The sequence below is a fragment of the Vicugna pacos genome, chromosome 11, assembly GCF_048564905.1.
Source record: "Vicugna pacos chromosome 11, VicPac4, whole genome shotgun sequence".
NCBI lineage: Eukaryota > Metazoa > Chordata > Mammalia > Artiodactyla > Camelidae > Vicugna > Vicugna pacos.
In genome coordinates, this window is record NC_132997.1 from 33,780,571 (window position 1) to 33,801,187 (window position 20,617).

At 41.6% G+C, this 20,617-nt stretch overlaps 1 protein-coding gene across 6 annotated transcripts in view; it reads left to right on the forward strand.

Moving 5' to 3' along the window:
* Positions 1-20,617, forward strand: part of LOC140699269 (anthrax toxin receptor-like) — a 60,089-nt gene that overhangs the window by 13,172 nt on the left and 26,300 nt on the right. For 4 of the 6 annotated variants that reach the window (XM_072971066.1, XM_072971069.1, XM_072971067.1 and 1 more), the window contains exon 1: positions 17,742-18,156. The gene's annotated coding sequence lies outside the window, so the exon portion shown is untranslated. Of the gene's footprint in view, positions 1-17,741; positions 18,157-18,249; positions 18,338-20,451; positions 20,519-20,617 lie in introns of those variants that run through there. The other 2 variants (XM_072971068.1, XM_072971071.1) reach the window with 2 other exon arrangements.

Consider the following 20,617-nt stretch of genomic DNA (forward strand, 5'->3'; position numbering starts at 1 on the left):
CTGAAAAATTGTGCTGTACACTGGAATTTGACACAACATTGTAAAATGACTATAACAATAAAAATGCTAAAAAAAACAAAATAAACAAAAAATAGTCACTGTCCTGTGTAACACACACACAGAAAAAAGTTCTAACTTTTCAAAATGTCTTGATTATTTTTATAGACTCCTCCATATTTCTTATATATTCATTTCCATTAATTCTCTTTTGTAACAGACTAAGTAATATTTTTTCCTCTGTCTCATAATGCTATTATTTGAAGTATTTTGGGCCCCTATTCAGCTCACACTTGTTTCTTCTAGCTCAGCCTGTTGACACTCTTCCTTTGTGCTTTATCACTTTTCACTGAATTATTACTTCATAAAAATGTTCACAGCTGAGTTGAAATTTTTCACCCCAAAAGTATTTGCCTTTTCCTCTGCCAGACAAATAGAAAACAATCTACTCTAGATCATGCTAAATTAAAACAATCTGCATGGATTCCCCATCCCACCATCTCCACCTGATGTGAAGATGAAACTTTTGCAAGGGCCAGCATATGATTATGGATTCTTAGTGGAGAATTGTCTCCCTTCAGCTCGGTTTTAAGGTCAAGGTAAGCAAGTTGCTTGCTGATGCCTCCTTTTTACACATAAAATTAAAATCTCTCTCTCTCTCTCTTTTTTTTCTTCAGTTTCTTCTTTATTCTGGAATGTCCTATTAGCCTTCTCACTTGGGCTCGCCTCCAGATTTTATCACAACTCCCATAAATTCATCACTTTAATATGATGAAGATCCACAGGGTCTTCAGCCTGGGTAAAACAGACATTGACATTTTACCAATTCCTAAGCCTTCCACCTTCACCTATTTTTTTGCCTCATTTTCTTAATAGGTCAGTGATTAAAAATTTAATAATGGAGGCAGTATTTAAATTTTAATTGCAGTTTTCTTCTGAGCATCATATTTTTTCTTTTACTCTTCTTTCATACCTCAAATGGGCATATATAGCAGGTGTAAAATTCATGTATGTGTAAGGATACGTGTGTGTGTGTGTGTATATATATATATATATATATATACGTGTATGTATACATGTGCATACACAAACTCTCACATATGTTTGTATACACACACATACACATAAATACATGTTCACAATGTATTTCAACTAAATCATATGAAGAGTAAGAATGCTAGAATTTTTTTTCCATTACAATTTATAGATGTATATCAAAAACAAATACATAAGAATATGAATAATTCTTCAGGGCAAACAAATAATTTTATTGCCATTTCAAAGGAGATAGAATGTTCAATACACTGTTACAAATAGGAACACCTTATGCAAACCATAAAGCACAAACTGTTTTGTACTTTGCTGAGCATTTATCAGTTTTTCATTCGAATAGTCTTCATTTTTGCATCAGTAAGATAAAACTTGATATGCTTTTATAATACCTAACAGACCTAACTTGTAGGAAAAAATTTATATCCTCATCACATAACTACAAAAGAAAAGTAAATTAGACCCAAAAGAAAGCTCATGAAAGAAGTGATTATTTTGATAAAAGTGTGTCCACATGGAATAGGAATAAAAATCTAGACCTTATTGGTCTATAGAAACTTTTCATTCTGTTATGCAAATATTAAATGTGAACAGCTGGTGGAATGATGAAATTACCATGCCTGGTAGTTAATAGTCAGATTGTTATATAAACACTTTTCTTAATGTGGGAAAGTAATTTTCTTAAATCAAATACTTCCATCAACCTTCATAAGACTCATGTTTCTATAAGCAAAGAGATTTTCATTTTCCTCTATCCCTTATTTAGAACAGAATATAAATAAAATTGGTCCCATAAATATTAAGAAAAACTTTTTTTAGTAATTATAAAGAGCTTGGTATTACAAAGATAGATTAAAAATATACCAATGATAACATAATAGTTTCATATGAAGATACAATATTTGAATTTTAAAGTCACAAGAGCAACATTAGTGTAACTAAAAACATGACACTTGACAGAGATTTGTGAAAAAAAAAGAGAAAGAATTGTCATTTATTGATTGCCTATAAACTGCTGGGCTCTGTGGTAGATTTTCAAATACACTACCTAATTGAACTCAATAGCACCAGAAGTAGATGTTACTGTCTTTTGTCATATATGAGAAAAATCAGCCTCAAAATACAACCAGCCTGCACAACACAGCATGCACAGATTACCAGCTAAAATCTGTCTTCAATCGTGATTGTTTTATCAATTGAACGATGAATTTATTTTGAAATAGCATGGAAAATTATGTTATTATAAAAGTGTACTTTTAAGACATATATTACTTATTTTAAAATGATTATAGAAATAGTCAATCAAATAAGTGATATTTCCAAATAAAGTAGAGGCATTAAACCATTCAATTTTTCAGGAAATAGATCACAGATGGACTCTTGCCATGTATAAAAATCAGTAACTTTAATAAATACTTGTATTTAACAGTTGCAAGCTAGTGTAAATATTGTTTATATTCTTAGCAACATTCCTTAACATGAGTAAGAACCAAAATTGGCTTCAATAAATGCCTTTTGATTTAAACTGAGGGTGAAAACCTGAAGATGTTGGCTTAAGGTAATGGAATACACACAATTTTTCTTCCATATTTCACTAAATGACAAGGAATCTGAGAAGATAAAATGAAGAAGAAAAGCAGAAAAAGATGGGATATGGAAACCAGACCTCCTTTCCAGGAACATAACAAAAAGAATTGTAAATATAGAAGCAATGTAGCAGGCTTTGAGTAGAAGTAATACAGATAGAAACTTAATAAAAACCAAAAACTTAAAGACTATGTCTTTGGACAAAAATGAAGTTAATTTTTATCAATTGTATGATTGAGGGAATGAATAATTCTTCCATTCTAACTATTAAGCCTCAACTAGGTACCCAGTGTGGGCCCTGGGTGTAAAGCAGTGAATAAACATAGTATCTGCACTCTTGGAACTTATAGCCTAATGAGGCAAGGGGACCACATATGCAAACAGGTGAGTATAAAATCTTTCCAACAGTCATAGAAGGAAAGTGAAGTAGTAAATTGGAATAAGAAAAATAGGCAAACAACTTAAAAAAAAAACCCCACCATTTTCCAGAAGCATTTGCTCACTTCATGTCTTTGTGTCACATTTTTGTAATTCTCACAATATTTCAGCAACACAACAACAATGAAATTGGGCCAAGTAATAACCCTAAAATGGCCTCTAAATGTTCAAGTGAAAGGAAGAGTCACATGTATCTAACTTTTAGTCAAAAGCCAGAAATAATTAAGCTTAGTGAGGAAGGCATGTAAAAAGCCAAATAGGTTGAAACTTAGTCCTCTTGTGCCAAACAGCTGACCAAGTTGTAAATGCAAAGGAAAAATTCTGGAAGGAAATTAGAAGTGCTTCTCCAGTGAACACAGGAGTGACAAGAAAACTAAACAGCTCCGATATGGAGAAAGTTTTGGTGGTATGGGTAGAAAATCAAATCAGCCACAATATTCTCTTAAACCAAAGCCTAATCTAAAGCAAAGCCTTAACACCCTTCAATTTTATGAAGACTGAAAATGGTGAGGAAGTTGCAGAAGAAAATTTTGAAACTAGCAGAGGTTTGTTCATGAGGTTTCAGGAAAGAAGCCACCCCTATAACACAAAAGTGCAAGGTGAAGCAAGTGCTGATGTAGAATCGGCAGCAAGTTGTCCAAAAGATCTAGCTGACATAATTAATGAAGGTGGCTACAGTAAACAACAAATATATAGTGTAAACAAAATGGCTTGATATTGGAAGAAGAGGCCATCTAGGATTTTATAACTGGAGAGGAGAAGTCAATGCCTGGCTTCAGGACAGGCTGACTCTCTTGTTAGGAGCTAATGTAGCTGGAGACTTTAAGTTGAAGCCAATGCTCACTTACCATTCCAAAAATCCTAAGGCCCTAAGAATGATGCTAAATCTAGTCTACTTGTGCTGTATAAATGGAAGAACAAAGCTTGGATGACAGCATATCTGTTTACAATGTGCTTTACTGAATATTTTTAGTCCACTGTTGAGACTTACTGCTCAAAAAAAAAAAAAAGATTCCTTTGATAATGCATCTGGTCACCCAAGAGCTCTGATGAAGATGTACAAGATTAATGCTGTTTTCATGCCTGCTAACATAACATTCATTCTGCAGCACATGGAGAAAGGAGAAATTTCAACTTTCAAGTATTATTATTTAAAAAAATACGTCTTGTAAGACTATAGCCACCATCAATAGTGGTTCTTCTGATGGATGTGGGCAAAGTAAGTTGAAAAACTTCTGGAAAAGATTCACCATTCTAGAGCCATTAAGAATATTTGTGATTTGTGGAAAGGGGTTAAAATAAAAACAGTAATGGGAGTTTGAAAGAAATTGATTCCAAACCTCACAGATGACTTTGAGGATTTCAAAACTTCAGTGGAGGAAGTAACTGAACATATGATGGAAGTAGCAAGAGAAGAAGAATTAGAAGTGGAACTGAAAGATGTGATTGAATCGCTGCCATCTTATGATTAAATTTTAGTGGATGAGGAGTTGCTTCTCACAGATGAGCAAAAAAAGTGGTGTCTCAGGATGTGCTCTACTCCTGGTGCAGATGCTGTGGAGCTTGTTGAAATGACAACAAAGGATTCAGAATATTACATAAACTTAGTTGATAAAGCAGTAGCAGGGTTTGAGAGAATTGACTAATTTTGAAAAAAAGTTATACTGTGAGTGAAATGCTGTAATACATTACGCGCTACAGAGAAATCATTCATGAATGAGTCAATTGACATGGCAGACTTCACTGTTGTCTTATATCAAGAAATTGAGAGTCACCCCAACATTCATCAACTACCACCCTGATCAGTCAGCAGCCATCAACATGGAGGCAAGACCCTTCACCACCAAAAAGATTATAACTCATTGAAGCCTCAGATAATGGTTAGTATTTTTTACCAATAAATAATTTTTAAATTAAAGTATGTGCATTATTTTTTAGACATAATGTTACTGCACACTTAACAGACTACAGCATAGTGGAAAGATAACTTTTATATGCACTGAGAAACCAAAAGATTTGTGTGACTAGCTTTACTGTGATAATCACTTTATTGAGATGATTTGGAACCCAATCCCCAATGTCTGTAATGTATGCTTATATTGGGTATTTGATAGGAAGAACATTTTAGACAGAAGGACAAGCAGCTGTAAAGGTATCATAGGGACTAGCTTAGTATACTCAAACAAAATAATGAGGCAAGATGGAGTGAGAATGGGGCAGTGGGGAGAGACGGGGTCAGAGAAGTAGCAGAGCACAGCTAATATAAATCATTTAGATCAACATAAAGTCTTCTAGTTTTACTCTGAATGAGACACAAGGCAAAAAGTGGAGTTTGATCCAGTGGGTGACATATCCTGTCTTCTTTTCAAAGAAACACCCCTCTGAATAGTCTATTATAAATAGAGTGGGCATAGACAGTAGACAGATGGCAGTAAAACCATTTAGAAAACTTTTACAATAGTACAGGCTAGATAAAAAGTGATAGATGTGGAGTCCATCCACACATGGATGGACTATGAACACATTTTGAAAGTAGAATCAATATGATTGATTGGATTTATTGATAAATTTCATGTGTGAGATAAGGAAAAATGAAGAATCAAATATGACTCAAGGATTTTTGACCTGAGTACATGGATGATAATCTTGATACTACAGGGAAGGGTTACATTTTTATCATCAACAAGAAAAAAAGAAAGTCAATCAGATACCTCAAAAAAGAAAAGAAAAAAAAAACAGTTAAGTAGTCACAGTCCACTAAGTAAAATTTCACATGATCTCAAATAAAACTTGGAGCTAAAATTGAACGTTTTTGACAATATAGATATAAAATATCTCCTTTAACTGGAATAGTAATATAATACTAGCATATTATCTGGCAAATCAATATATAATACATATTTATGTACACTTGCATACTAAGGTAAATGGTATATGGTATTTCTCAAAGAATAAATATAATACTGAAGAATTACTTATGGCTGTAGAAGAGACTGCACATTCTGTTAAATTTATTGTCTTTGAAATGTTGCATCATAATGAGTTAATTTTAACAGTAAGTTTAAATGTAGAGTTATAGGAACAGTTTAAGAAGTGAAATGAGTTTGATCTGATAAAATGTATCAAAGAGCAACATATGAAAGTTAAAACTATACAATTCTTAGGAGAAAACACAGGTAGAAATCTTTATGACATTGGGTTGGATAGTTTCTTAGATATGAAACTAAAGACAAGTGGAAAAAAAATTGGACTTAAAATTTCAAACTTTTGTGTCTCAACAGAGACTATTCAGAGACAAAAAACAACCTGTAGAATGGGGGAGAAAAAAACAGAACTATTATCTCAACAATAAAAAGATAACTCAATTAATAGATGGCCAAATTGTTTTGTTAAAATTTTAAATTATTATTTTTCTTAAATATACTTGATTTACAATGCTATATGAGTTTCAGATTTATGGCATAGTGATTCAGTATTTTTTATAGATTTTACTCCCTTTAAAGTTATTACAAAATAATGAATATATATTCCTGTGCTGTAAAATATATCCTTGTTGCTTATATATTTTATACATAGGAGTTTGTATCTCCTAATCCCCTAACCTTATCTTGCCCCTCTCCCCTTCCCTCTCACCACTGGTATCCACCAGCTTGTCTTCTGTATATGTCTATACACACACACACACATACACACACACACACACCATATCTTCTTCATCTTTCTGGCTTGCAATGTTTCTGCAGAAAAACCAGCTGACAGACTTATGTGGGTTTCCTAGCATGACTCTGTTTTTCTCTCGCTACCTATAGAATTCTGTCTTTAACTTTTGCCAATTTAATTATGATATGTCTTGGTGTGGGTCTATTTGGGTTCATCTTCTTTGTGACCCTGTATGTTTCCTGTACCTGGATATCTGTTTTCTTCTTTGTTTGGGAAGTTTCAGCCGTAATTTCATCAAATACATTTTGACCCCTTTCTCTATCTCTTCTTCTCAGGTCTCTATAATGTGAATGTTGGTAAGTTTCATGTTAGCCCAAAGATCTCTTAAGCTGCTCTCATTTTTAAATTTGTTTTTCTTTTTGCTGTTCTGATTTAGTGATTTCCATTATTATATCTTCCAGTTCACTTAAGTGTGCATCTGTATCACTTAGTCTGCTATTCATTCCTTCTAGTGTTTTTCATTTCAGTTACTGTATTGTTCAGTTCTGACTGGTTCTTTACATTTGCTAGTTTCTTGTTAAAATTCTCATTGTGTTTGCATATTCTTTTCCCTAATTCAGCTGGCATTTTTATTACTAATACTTTGAATTCATTATCTGGTAAATTTTTAATTTCCATTTCATTATTTTTTCAAGGATTTTTTTGTTGCTCTTTCAGTTGAGACCAGTTCCTTTGTCTTTTCATTTTGCTTAACTTTCTCTATGAATTTATGTGGCTCTATGAATTTATGTGAAACATTTACCTGTCATAGTTTTGAATGGTGTCCCTATGTGGTAGCATGTCTATACAGTCTGCATGTGCCCAGTGCCTTTGGTGGGAGAGCTCGATTTGACAGAAACAGAAGTCTTTCCTCCAGGATGTACTGTCAGCTAATGCCTTGGTAGGAAGTGGGGCTGGAGATGGAGGAGCTAGCGCCTGAGGCAGGCGCGAGGTGGAACTTTCTACTCAGTGGTCCTCACTGTTCTAAAAGGAGAAGATTAGGTCCCAAGTCAATGGAGCAGAATCCCTAAGGGTCAGGCCCGAGTAGGCTCTGTTCCCTTAAAGTGTATCTCTCTGCTCTGCCAACACCAGTACCCTTTCCCCAGAGGGGAACAGTGCTGGAGTAAGAGGGTCAGTGTGGACTCTTGCCTTGTGACAGGGTGTGAGCTAAAGCAAGCCAGCCTCTGGCAGAGGGTCAGTCTGGGTTGGATGTGCTGTCTGTGCAATCACTAGCAATGGCAACTAAGTTTCCTATGTTTCTTCCAGCTGATCACTCCCCCATACCCTGCCTCCCCCACCCTGTTTGTGAAGCTACTCTGCAGAGCAGGCAGGGCCCATGTGGCCTCTCAGCATGTGTGAAAAATGGACTGTGGTGGTCTGGCCACAGTCAGAAATCCTAGCTGCCCCTCAAATACAGCCCATGCAAGCATCTGCAAATGCCACCTCAAGTCCAAGAGGCCTCTTCATCCCACCATGGAACTCTCTCCCATCTCATTGCTCCACTGAGACGCTCTGAGGTGATGTAAGCAGGACTGGAGCATTAGCGCAGCTCAGGCTGGGACACATGCTGAGGTGGTCATCAGAAACTGGACAGCCACTGGAGCAGTCCTCAATCTGCCCTCTCCACTCTGCCTCAGGAGCAAGCCAGTGTGCACACACTCCTCACAAGTGAAGTTCAGGCTTCCCACAGCCTTCCTGTTAGTCCCAGTGGTCCTCCAGCCAGCCAAGAGGACTTGTCTTCCCTGTGTCTGACCCCAGGGCTACAACTGCTCACTCTCCAGTGCAGATCTCTGCCCAGTTTCCTCTGAGTCCCCTCCCAGGGGCACAGGTCCCTACCTGATCACATTTCTTTCCTTTCTACCAGATTTCATGTATATCTTTCTTACAGCCTTGGTTTTATAAGAGTCTTTCTACTTGTTTCCAGTTAGTTTTCAGTGAAAACAGACTTTCCCTATGATCTAGCAATCCCACTCCTGGGCATATAAACAGAAAAAAAACTCTAATCTGAAAAGACACATGCACCCTAATGTTCATAGCAGCACTATTTACAATAGCCAAGATATGGAAACAAGCTAAATGTTAATCAACAGATGATTGGATAAAGAAGTTGTATATATAAACAATGGAATACTACTCAGCCATAAAAAAGAATAAAGTAATGCCATTTGCATCAATATGGATGGACCCAGAGATTATCATACTAAGTGAAGTAAGCCAGGAAGAGAAAGAAAAATACCATATGATTATCACTTATATGTGGAATCTTTTTTTAAAAAGGACACAAATAAACTTATTTACAAAACAGAAGGAGACTCACAGACATAGAAAACTTACTGTTAACCGGGAGGGAAAGGGAGTGGGGAGGGATAAATTGGGAGTTCAGGATTGTAGCAAAAAATAGATTAATAGTTTAAAAATAGATAAAAATAGTTTATCTATATAAAATAGGTAAACAATAAGTTCCTACTGTATAGCACAGGGAACTATATTCAATACTTATAATTCTTAAAAGCAGCCTTACTTCTAATGGCTGCAGCTATCTCCCATTGCAAAGGACATCAAGCCCCAGAAAATGACATAGCCTGGGGCAATGCTTCGACGGATGCTAGCGCAAAAAGGGCCACCAGGGAGTCCATCAAACCTGAAAACATACCCAAACTCCTCCCCATCTTTCCACAAATCAAACCCACACATATCAGAGACGAACAACACACATATCAAACTCAGGGTTGCCCTATGGTTCAGGGATGGTTCATGCTCAATTCCAAAATCATGCTCCCCAAATCACAAGAAAAACAGATTGTAGAACAAATTCACTGTCAGTTTCACTCTGGACGCCTCCCCCTCTATCAAACATTAACCCAGTATTTCCTATCCGTGACTTTAAAAGCTACCTTACAGCAAACCACTCTTGCCTGCACCACTTGTTCCAAAACATCTTCCCAAGAAGCCATTAGGCCACCACCTTTGCCCACACACCAAGCATGAGGACGCCTCCCTGGACAAAACTGGCAACAAGATTTCACCCACATGTCCCCTAATAAAAAATGTAAGTATCTTCTGATCTTAGCTGACACTTTTATGGGATGGATTGGGGCTTTCCCATCCACTTCGAAAAGGCCCAGATCGTCTCTTCAGTCTTGCTACAGCACATCATCCCCCACTCCGGGCTCCCAGCCAGCTTACAAGTAGACAATGGCCCAGCCTTCACTTTTCAAATTTCCCAACACCTCGCCAGAGCCCTAAACATCTCCTGTAAGTTCCATATCCCCTATAGACCCCAAATCCTCCGGTAAGGTGGAGAGCCAGTGCTCTCTTAAAACAACACCTAACCAAACTAACTCTAGAATTAAATTAACCCTCCTGGATCCAGCTTCTTCCTTTAGCTCTCCTCAGGCTCCGAACACTCCCCTCAAAACCCACCAACTTAATCCCTTTCAAGCTGTTATACAGAAGGTCTTTGGCCTTACACAACCTCCCTTCTGACTCTGACCCCCCATCTCCCTGACATTTGGCCTGCTCTGCACCTCACCAGACACCTCATCCGACAGTGTGCTGAAGAGGCCCTCACGCTGCTCCACACGTGTGAACCCACTGACTCACGTTTGGTCCTCTCCCCCGGGGAACTGGGTATACCTGAGACAGAAGACACCTTCAAACTCGCTAGCACCCAAATGGCAGGGACCCTTCCAGGTGGCAATAACCACCCCAACCGTGGCCAAATTTGTGACCCTCCCACATTGGGTACACAACTCCCAACTAAAATGGGCCCTCCTGATCCCAACCCTAAACACTCCAACAAATGCACTTCCATTGCATTTCCGCAGGGGCAACCAAACTCTGTCTGACCTGAATCCTGGAAGACAGCCCACGATCTGCAGTTGACAGCCAAGAGCTCATCACCAATGACCACCTGCCTAACTGACCCCACTAACGGCTCTTGCCTTCTTGTCTGTCTTCCTCATTGCCAGCATAGTATTAACTCTCCTTGTCTGCTGTTGCCCTCCTAGACCAAAAATAAACCTCACCCTATCTAGACCCTAAACCTTCAGGCTTCACAAGGGTGGGAGCTTATCTGTCACATCTTTGACCCTCATGACCAATCCCTTTCCCTTTCCACCAATAAGAATAGCCTCCTTTCCTACCTCTTTATCTTCATGTTTCCTTCCCCTCTCATGGGTAAATCCCAGTCTCTCTCTCCCACTATACCTTCATCACTCCCTTAATCTCATCCTAGAGCTTATACACTAGGGCAACTCCTCCTACACAGCCAATTGCTGGATTTGCCTCCCTGCTTCAGGAGACTCCTATACTGCCTTCCCTGACCTAGTAACGGCATGGATTACCACGGAGGCTGGTCTCCACATCACCCCTGAACGAGGTTCAGCCTTCTGGGAGAGCTCCAGCTTTCCTCTTCGCTCACTTGCACAATGGTTAAAAAATGAGTGAGACCAGCAACTTACCCACTATGACGTCAAGGGACGGCTTATTATCAGTGCCATAGGACCTACAGTAGCAACTACAGTAGGGAAAGTCACCCCACCACTTTGTATCTCCCGCTACCCCTTTTCCCAAGGACACACAATTGGCTCCACCAAAAACTGTTAAGTACACCATCCCCATCCCTATGCCAGATATCCAATCAGACTCAGGATATGGATCCACTTATACCATATGCATCACCTGCCCCCCTACCGTACCCTAGACTAACTCAGTCACCGGGTCCCTCTACTGCCAGGGCCACAACCCCTCTCATGCAAGTAAACTCTTGGGAATACGAGATGACAAAGGAGGCAACCCCACCACATGCAGAAAGCTCTCCCCCCAACTCATCAACTTTAACATTTACCTGGATCCCCTCAGACACCACTTAGTCTCAGACCAGACAGGCATCCCACCCTCGTCACATCAAATTTCCCTCCAGCCCCTTGGTGCTGCCACCCTCTCTCTAACCAGTCCTGAGAACGAGAGGGAGGTGACCATAGAGATGTCTCTGCTCTACTTCCTCTCCTTTTCCTCCACATCCAGGGATGCCTTAATCCTAAACATGGAGCCCTTCTCTGTGGATCTGCCACATATCTTTGCCTCCCAACTAGACTGGTACATGCACCCTTGCCTACCTTGCACCAGACATTATTATTACTAATGGAAATGCACCCATTCTACTCCCAGTGTGAACACCCTGAACCAAACGGGCCATACAGCTAGTACCCCTTTTTGTCGCCTGGGCATCTCTGCGGTAGTGGGCACCGGTACAGCAGGAATAACAACATCCCTCACCAGATTCAAGTATTTGTCCCAGGAGCTCACTCAAAGCCTCAAAGAAAAAGCCCTACAGTTTGCCAACCTTCAAGCTCAAGTAGACTCCCTTGTGGCCGTTGTCCTTCAAGATAGACTGGAGCCCAACTTCCTAACAGCGGGAGAGGGAGGAAGGAGAAATATATAAGAAATATTTATGCCCAAGCCCAGGAGGACCATGAGGAGTAGGTGGGCTGAGCTCTTTCCTCACAAGGACATTGTTGGGCTCAACTCAGGGCCTTCCTCTTGGCCAGCCCCCTGCCCCAGATGTAAAAGGAAGCCCAGGTACTTGCCCTCCTTCTTTCTATCTCAGTGACAGAAGTCTGTGACAGGTGTTTTGCATGTCACTGAAAGAGGAGGACCCAGATCTTTCTATAGTAAACACCCTGCCCCATGTCCCCTGCAAAGATGTGGCAGAGTTGAGATTGAAACCCAAGTGTGTGTCCCCAAAACCTGCTTTAGTTGCTCTGCCCATGTCACCCTCACAGTGTCCCCAGTGGTGAGCACCAAGTCCAAATCATGTGCCACCAGAGGGATCTGAATCTCTCCCAACATTCTTTCCAAACTGACCTCAAAGGGGCTGCTGTTGACATCAGAGATGAGTGATGACCAGTGTTTCGTGAAGAGGCAAAGGCAGCCACATTAGTCTATTGAGTGACCCTGAGCTACCATCCCACCTCACTCAGCTTCAAGTTACCATCTATAAACTGGGATTGGGCTGAATTACCTCCTTTCCAGATCTACCAGTGTATGACTCTCACTGGGATGATGCCACCTCTCCCCCTTTCTCACTAGTCTGCTTGAAGCCCTGTTGCTGAACTTCCATGAGCTCACAGAGACACACACACACCCAGGTACACTCACACTCAGATACACTCACACACACATACACCCACCCACACATACATTCACAACACAAACTCACATGTACACACACTCATACACACATAAACACAGAAAACACTCATATATACACACGCTCACACACTCATACACTCACATACTCACATACACTCAAATTCATTCACATACACACACTCACACACATACACTCTGCATTCATACATGCACACATGCACACACACAATGCCTCATCCTCATCTGGCTCTCTGTCTCTCTCTGTTCCCCAGATGACAGTTCAGAACCACCTGATGAGTTTCCTAAACCCGGGCAGGATGCTGCCCCACTGACCTCCTGGTCCAGCTGCCCCCGTGTGTCCCTCTGCACCCAGCCTGGCTGGGCAGCCTTCACAGCCCGGGCAAACTTGTCCAGCCACAGCCATGTATGTCCAGACTCTAGAACTGTCCCGACTGCCCTGAGCCATAGGTGGGACAACCTTCCTCTCGGCACTTAAATTTGGGGCATGTAGTCTTCCGGCAGGATGGAATATTTCCTACGAGGATGCTTCATGATATAAATACACAAGTCACCAAATACTGACTAGTCTCTACGTGCCAGAGGTGCTAAGAGCTTAATACACCTTATTTCATGGAATTTTTACAACAATTACATGAGGGAATTTTCAGGTCTCATCCCAAGTGTGTTCATCTCCAATGTGGAAATGCCATGTTGACAAACCCCATACTGCCCTCCAGCTTTCTGAGGCCACTGCAAATCTGGATGCTACTGACTGTTGAGTCCACCCAAATTCGCTTCCATCAGTGCTACCATCCAAATCTTACTAATGATAATGAGAACGAGGAGGAGGAGGAAGACAGGGAGGAGACCATGGTACTGAGCTTATGGGGACCTTTGGAATGCCTCCCCGAGGGTCACCATTCTCACAGGCACCAGCACTGCTGGGTGAGGTCACTCAAGCAAATGCAAAGTGTGTCCTACCAAACTCCATCAGGGGCTGCATCTAAACTTGGTCCTCTCAGTCTGCCACAATCATCACAGCAACGTCTCTCAAATGGAAAACGATGTGTCTGATGTGGCTTGTTCTTGGGGAGTCCCTGCCAGTTCCTAATGCTCACCCCCTCTTGTTGAAGGCTCACAGACTCTTTCCCAGGGTCAAAGTCAGACTTGGAATCTCATCCAGCTCCAGGCTACATGCAACTGTGTCATGATCCCAACTCCTCCTACTGGACCACTGCAGAAGTGTAAGGTCATCTCTGGAGAGTGAGCTCTGGGTCAGGAGACAGCATGCACAGCCGCTCAGTGCTGCCTCTGCCCCCCCTGTCCTACGTGGACCTGCCAAAGCCCTTTGCAGCTGGAGGATGGTTCTCTATCCAGATGATCGCTGGACAAGGCAGAGCTGCTCCCTCATCCTTCTCCTTCCACAGACACCAGCGGTTCTAGGAGCAAGTGGATCTGTGCAGCCCTTGTTCTTTCGCTCCATCCATTGTTAAAGGAAACTTCACTGTACTCCGCTCGCCTCAATACCCTCAGTTCCTTCTGGGCTTTCGTGTCCTGACACTGTTTACTCCTTGTCACTCTTGTGTGTGTCCTGAGAAGGGGCTCTTCTTGTCTTCCTTGAGTCTTTCAGTCTGAGCTCAGCAAGACAACCCTCTGAGCCACACAGACACCCTTCATTCCCACCCGTGGTCCTACTGAAAGAAACTGATTTCCATCCCAGACTCTCCAACTTTTTCCCAGCCCTTAGATCATGGGATCATGAAGTGATAATCATGGCGACCTTCTGAAACTGAGCTCCCCAGGTTGACAGGGTGTCTGGCCACTTCCAGCCTTTTCTCCCAATGGGGATACTTCTCCCTCAGGGTCCCAGTCATCCTGAACCACCAACTAGGGTTCTACTGGCCAAAACAGGAAGTTTTCTGAGAGACGAAGCACAGGTTTTCTAGACATTCTCCTAGCCCTGGAGCCCTGAGAAAATTTAAAACAACAGAGCTGCCCAGGCCTTTCTGGAGGCTGGCTGGTGGCACCATGAAGTGGGGAAATGTTGGTGTCGCGATACCATGTACACATACACACCGTACGTGGAGAGAGCTGATGGCTACTCTGAAACTTTATTAAGTTACACAGTCTTACATAGCAAAGAAGAATGACAAGGGAAATGGTTAACAGGCTGCATCTGGCTCAAGGTCAGAAGACCCTTTATGTTTTGGTAAATCATGTTTGTGTTGGCACCAGCGAGACTCACAGCTTATCAGGGCAGAATGTATGAGAAACAGCTGCTTAACAATATTCTTCGTGGACTCAGGCGGCTGTGCCTGTCTTAGGTTGCCCCTCTCTGGGGATCTTACCCGTCATTGGCTAACCAGCCTTCTCACCTCTGAGTCTGCAGCTTTTTATAACTTGTTTACCATTCCAGCCCAAGGCTCGTTCCTTTGTTCCCACAGTCGGGGGGCGACAGGAAAGAGAAGGACTTCCTAGCCAGCCCTCAAAGGCTCCATAACCAGCTCTCCACACCCCTCTAGCAGGGATGCCTGCTATGTCCAAGCAAAATCAATGCAGGGCTCCCAGGATGCAGCCAGCTCCCAAGCCCACAGCGGGGTCAGCTGCAGCCCTAACACAGCTTGGCCACATGGACCAATTCCCGCGGCAGCCTTCAGGGGGCAAGTCCACGGTTGGAACAACAGACTGACTGCTCAGCCAGACTCCACAATAATATCAACGACTAGAAAGGAGGAGAGAGGCAGCCTATTGAAGAAGGAAAAGAAATTTAAAAGCACTGCAGCTTGAGACTCGGCCTTGACTCTAAAAAAAGAGAAAAGGTTCTATTATCTGCTTTAAAGAAAAATTGTCACCTCCTAGAGTTTTGAAAAAGATACCTGCTAAGCAAAGCAGACATGATGGTTCTAAATTATTTGAAAAGCATCCCTTCTCCCCCACGCCACCGTGAGAGTTCTAATACACGGGAAATCAGTGGTTATATGACTTAAAAGACAATTTAACTCTTCAGTTGGGAAAACAGTCTCCCAAATCAAAGTGCCACACTTACACCTATGAATTTGTCCAATGTTCTTTGATATAAAGTGGAACGAAATTCTTTCAATGAACACTGCAATACTCTTCCATCATATTTAATTTTTGTTCAATTCTGTGTGATTTATCTATTGACAGATTCCTTATGCATATCAACCAAAAAGTTAAATAAGAGACATTATTATTAAACTCATAAGAAACTCAAGGGACAGATAAATTAATTATAAGAACCAAAAGCTTCAAGTGTTAGGCAGTAATTAGCAGCTTTAAAAGCAAACAGGTTTTCTTTTTACAACATAGTATATATACATTTTTTGTGTGTATATATGTGTGTTTCAACATATAGCTATACATGTCATAAAAAGATCATCAAAAATGACATCATGTTTATCTGACAAGATTACATTTTTAAGAAGCAAAAAACTGCTTTGATATACAATACCCTCTACATTCCTCAAAAATGAATCAGATTTGTTTTTCTGTATTTCTTCACTTAGTATGCCTCTGATATAATCTTTGAAATTAATGTGAAACATTTTCACTGTGGTCCTACATAATGTACACAAAAACATTAATTTCAAATGCTACAATAATTGCTATAAAAAGTCTGAATCATGCCACAGTAATTATAAAACCCAAATTCTACACACCAGCATGGACAAGTATATACTTTACAAATTTACAGCTAATTTCTTATATCAACTCTCACCCAAATGTTTCAGATACAAAGACCTGGCCTCTGTATTGTCTTCCCACAACTGAGCTCTGAATCCCACCCTCCCTCTCCCTAGGAACCTGGCCTTGCACAGCCTCCACGAACAATAGTGTGGGCCCCTGTCCCCACTAAATGTTCCTGCAAGATTTAGCTTCCTGGTGCTGTCTGTTGTCTATGTGTTAATGAGAAGAAAAGGATTCAATCAATGCCTTGTCTCTAAAGCCAAGTTTTTTTTCTTCAGCTCACCCTGAAAACTCAGAACTTTACAACTTGATCTTCTATGTATTTTTCCCAGGCACTGAACAGGTTACATGCCCAGATCTTTGGATACAATCTATTGGAGAAAAGATCTGGGGCAGATGCACGGTCACCACCCCGGTGCCCAGCACAAGCCTTGGCTGAGAATAGTGGAGCAGCACAGGGTGAGTGGGTGGGTAGATGGATGAATTAAAAGAATTGCAGCCCCAAAAGTCAACCTAGGAGAACAAGGACAACAAAATTCCAGGGTGGAGTTCTCGTTGAGGGGAAGGAAAGGGGGAGGAAGGCAGGAGGAGAGAGAGAGAAGGGGAAAGAGAAAGGGAAGGACAGGGAAATAGATAATAAAAAGATAGACAAGAAAAAGTGAGGCAGATGAGAGAAAAATACAGGAAGACACAAGGAGACAAAGGACAGGCAGAGGCAGAGAACAGGGACCAAGTAGCACGAGAAGAAAAAAAAGGAGAGATGGAGAAAGCTGGTGACAGAGAGCAGGGAAGACCCGGGCAATCAAAGGCAGGACTGACATTCTGCCCTGGGGAAAGGCCAGTAGAAATGAGATGACTCCCGACCCCCACGCCCACTCGCGGCCCCGACCCGGGGGGCAGGACAGCGCTTCTCACCTCGGCTTTCCCGCGGCGCTGGGCGCTGGGGACGCGCTGGCAGCCCGCGCCGCCTCCAGGTCCGGGGCCCAGACACGCGCGGATCGAAACTACGCGCGCAGGCCTGGGGGCCGGCCGGGCCCCGCCTTCCCGGGCTGTCCCCGCCTCCAGGGCGGGGCCTCGGGGACCGCCCCTCAACCAGGGCTCGCAGCCTTTCCGGCGGGGCCTGCGAGTGCGCGGAACCCGCGGAGTGCGGCGCCTGGGAGACCCGCTTCCGAGACGCCGCTGGCCGGGGATCTGGACTCCTTCTGGGAGGCTGCGCTCGCCGCTGCTCACTCGCCCTCCTGTGCCCCGCGACTTCTCTCCTCTTGGGTCTCTGAGACCCAGGTGACAGCCAGGATGTCAGTGCAGGTGGTCCGTGCCCCGCGGTGGCAGATCCTTCGTGCGCTGCCCAGAGACCCCGTCAGCGCCCTGGACTCCCCTTCCCCCTCAAGCCTGAGCGGCCGCACAAGCTCCATTTTTGCAGCGCCCTGGGAGTCTCCCGCGCTTCACTGGAGCTGACCCTCGGCCTCTCTGCCTTTCCTGAGCCTCCTCAGTCCTGAAATGGCAGCTTTGTGCCAGATAATGGTGAGTTCTGTGACTTCACAGAATGCAAAGGTGTCAGGGAACTTAACTACCTCGGGAGGGTGGAACAAACCGGGGCCTGAAGGGTGGGGACTGGCAGGAATGGCTACATTCACGTCAGGGTTTGAACTGTCTAGGACTGCCACCTGTAGGGAGGACGAGAGGAGACGGGGTGGAGTCTCAGGTAACCAGAGCTTTTGCAAGGGCAGCCAGGTGTGTGAGTCACCTTGACTGAGCCCAGGGGACGGGCGGAGCAGATTAGATTGGGGAAGAGAGACTCCATGAGAGGGAGCTCTGAGTCCCTGCTCCTTCCTTCCTCCAGTTACTCAGTAAATGTCCTGAATGCCCCTGAGGGAAGAGGGTATGGGGACATAAGGTGATAAAGTTCTGTGCTTTTCCCCAAGGTATTGGAGCATCTATTACACAGATACAATTGTAAAGGAACAAAATTATGATGAGTCTGAAGTGGGGAAAGGTGGGGAATGTGGCATTCAGAACAGGCATTAAAACTCTGGGTAATAATCCCCAGAGCAAAACTTTTCTTCTATGAAGAGAGCTTATTAATGAATATGGACATGAGAAATCAAATCCCTAATGTGCAGTCACACAGCCTTAGAGAAATTATAGAACTTCTAGGATAACCTTGAAAATAATCTGTCCACATAGAATTCTGTAGCTAACTGAACTGTTATTCAAGAGTGAGCACAAAACAGATATTTTCAGAGGTATAAAGCCTAAGTTTAACGCCCTCTCTTGGCGCACAAACTCCTAAAGAACATATTTTGGAAGGAAATATGAACCCAAGTGAAAGGAGAGAGTTTCAAGAAACAGTGACGGGAAGTCTAAGGTCAAGGCGTCAGCACGGTTGGTTTCTGATGAGGCCTCTCTTCCTGGATTGCAGATGGCCGCCTTCCCTCTGTGTCCCCAGCTGCCTTTCCACTGTGACTGTGTGGACAGACAGCTATGGGGACTCCTCCTCTTCTGATGAGGACACCAAACCTATAGGATTAGGGTCCAACCCTATGACCTTATTTAACCATAATCACCTCCTAAAGGCCCCACATCCAAATACAGTCACATTAAGGATTAGGGTTCCATATATGAATTTGAGAGGAGGGGCACAGTTCAGTCCATAGCAAATATTAAATAAATTGTATCAGTAGTTAAAGGACTTCACACAAAATGCCAGGTATAGGAGATATCATAGCAAGTATTCAAGAAGCAGATTATTGTGATCATGTTCAAAGTCTTTGCAAAGACAACGTAAAACACTCCCAAGTACATTTTATGAGGCTAATATTACCTACTATCAAGTCCAGGTAAGAATAGCACACAAATAGGAAATTACAGGCCAGCCATTCTTGTGTTCATAGGCAAAAAGAAAAAAAAAATCTAAATACTAAACTCAGTCCAGCAGTATTTTAAAAACTTATCATGGTCAATTTGGGTCTATTTACAACATGTTAGCATTGTTTCAGATGCAGTAATTTAATTAGCCATATTAATATATTAGTGGAGAAAATATATATTTCTTACAAAATATACAGAAAAAATTTAGATAGAATTCAACACTCATTCATGATATCTAACACACCAAGAATATTAGTGAAATGCCCTTATCCGATCAAGGATTTCTACCGAAAGCTTTTAATAAATACCATTCTTAATGGTGATGTGTTAGAAGCATTCTCCTTAAAATCAAGAATGCCTCCATCACAGCTCTAGTCAACACTTCACTAGAAAAATAATCAGCATGATGTTTTTTGGGGAAGAAGGGTTGTTATTTATTTTTTTATAGTAACCCAAATTATATTCAATACCTTGTATAACCTACGATGGAACATAATCTGAAAAAAAAAATAACTGAATCACTTTGATGTATACCTGTAACTAATCCAATATTGTAAATCAATGTACTTCAATTAAAAAGATATTGAGCTAATAGAAAAATATATAAAAATATGAAAATACTAAGTTTCATGAAGGATGTGAATCAAGTAAAACCTAATATGGTGTTGGGAGTACACTAGATTTCATAAATTCCAAATATCATTTATATAAGATATTCCATTATTTTAAGTAACTTTTTAAAAAAAGTAGTAATTGCTAAGACAATGCTTTATTTTTGTTATATATATTGAAAGATCTACCTTAGACTCATTAGAGAATGAGTTTTAGTATATATCACTCCTTTGTGCATATAAAAGAAAATAAAATAAATTGGTATATACTTCTAAAAATTTGTACATTCACAGTCTGAGTGTTTGAATTACTTTTGACTCAGTTGTTAATGTCCAGTGTAGATCCATGGAGCAGAGACAGGCCGTCCCTACTCAGCGCACTCTGATTTCTGGTCATGAAAAATGTGAGCATAACAAAATAGTTCATTTGTTGTCACTCAGTCTGGGGTGGTTTGATAGCAAAAGGTAACAGGAATGCCCCTCATTCACAAGAGACTTTGACA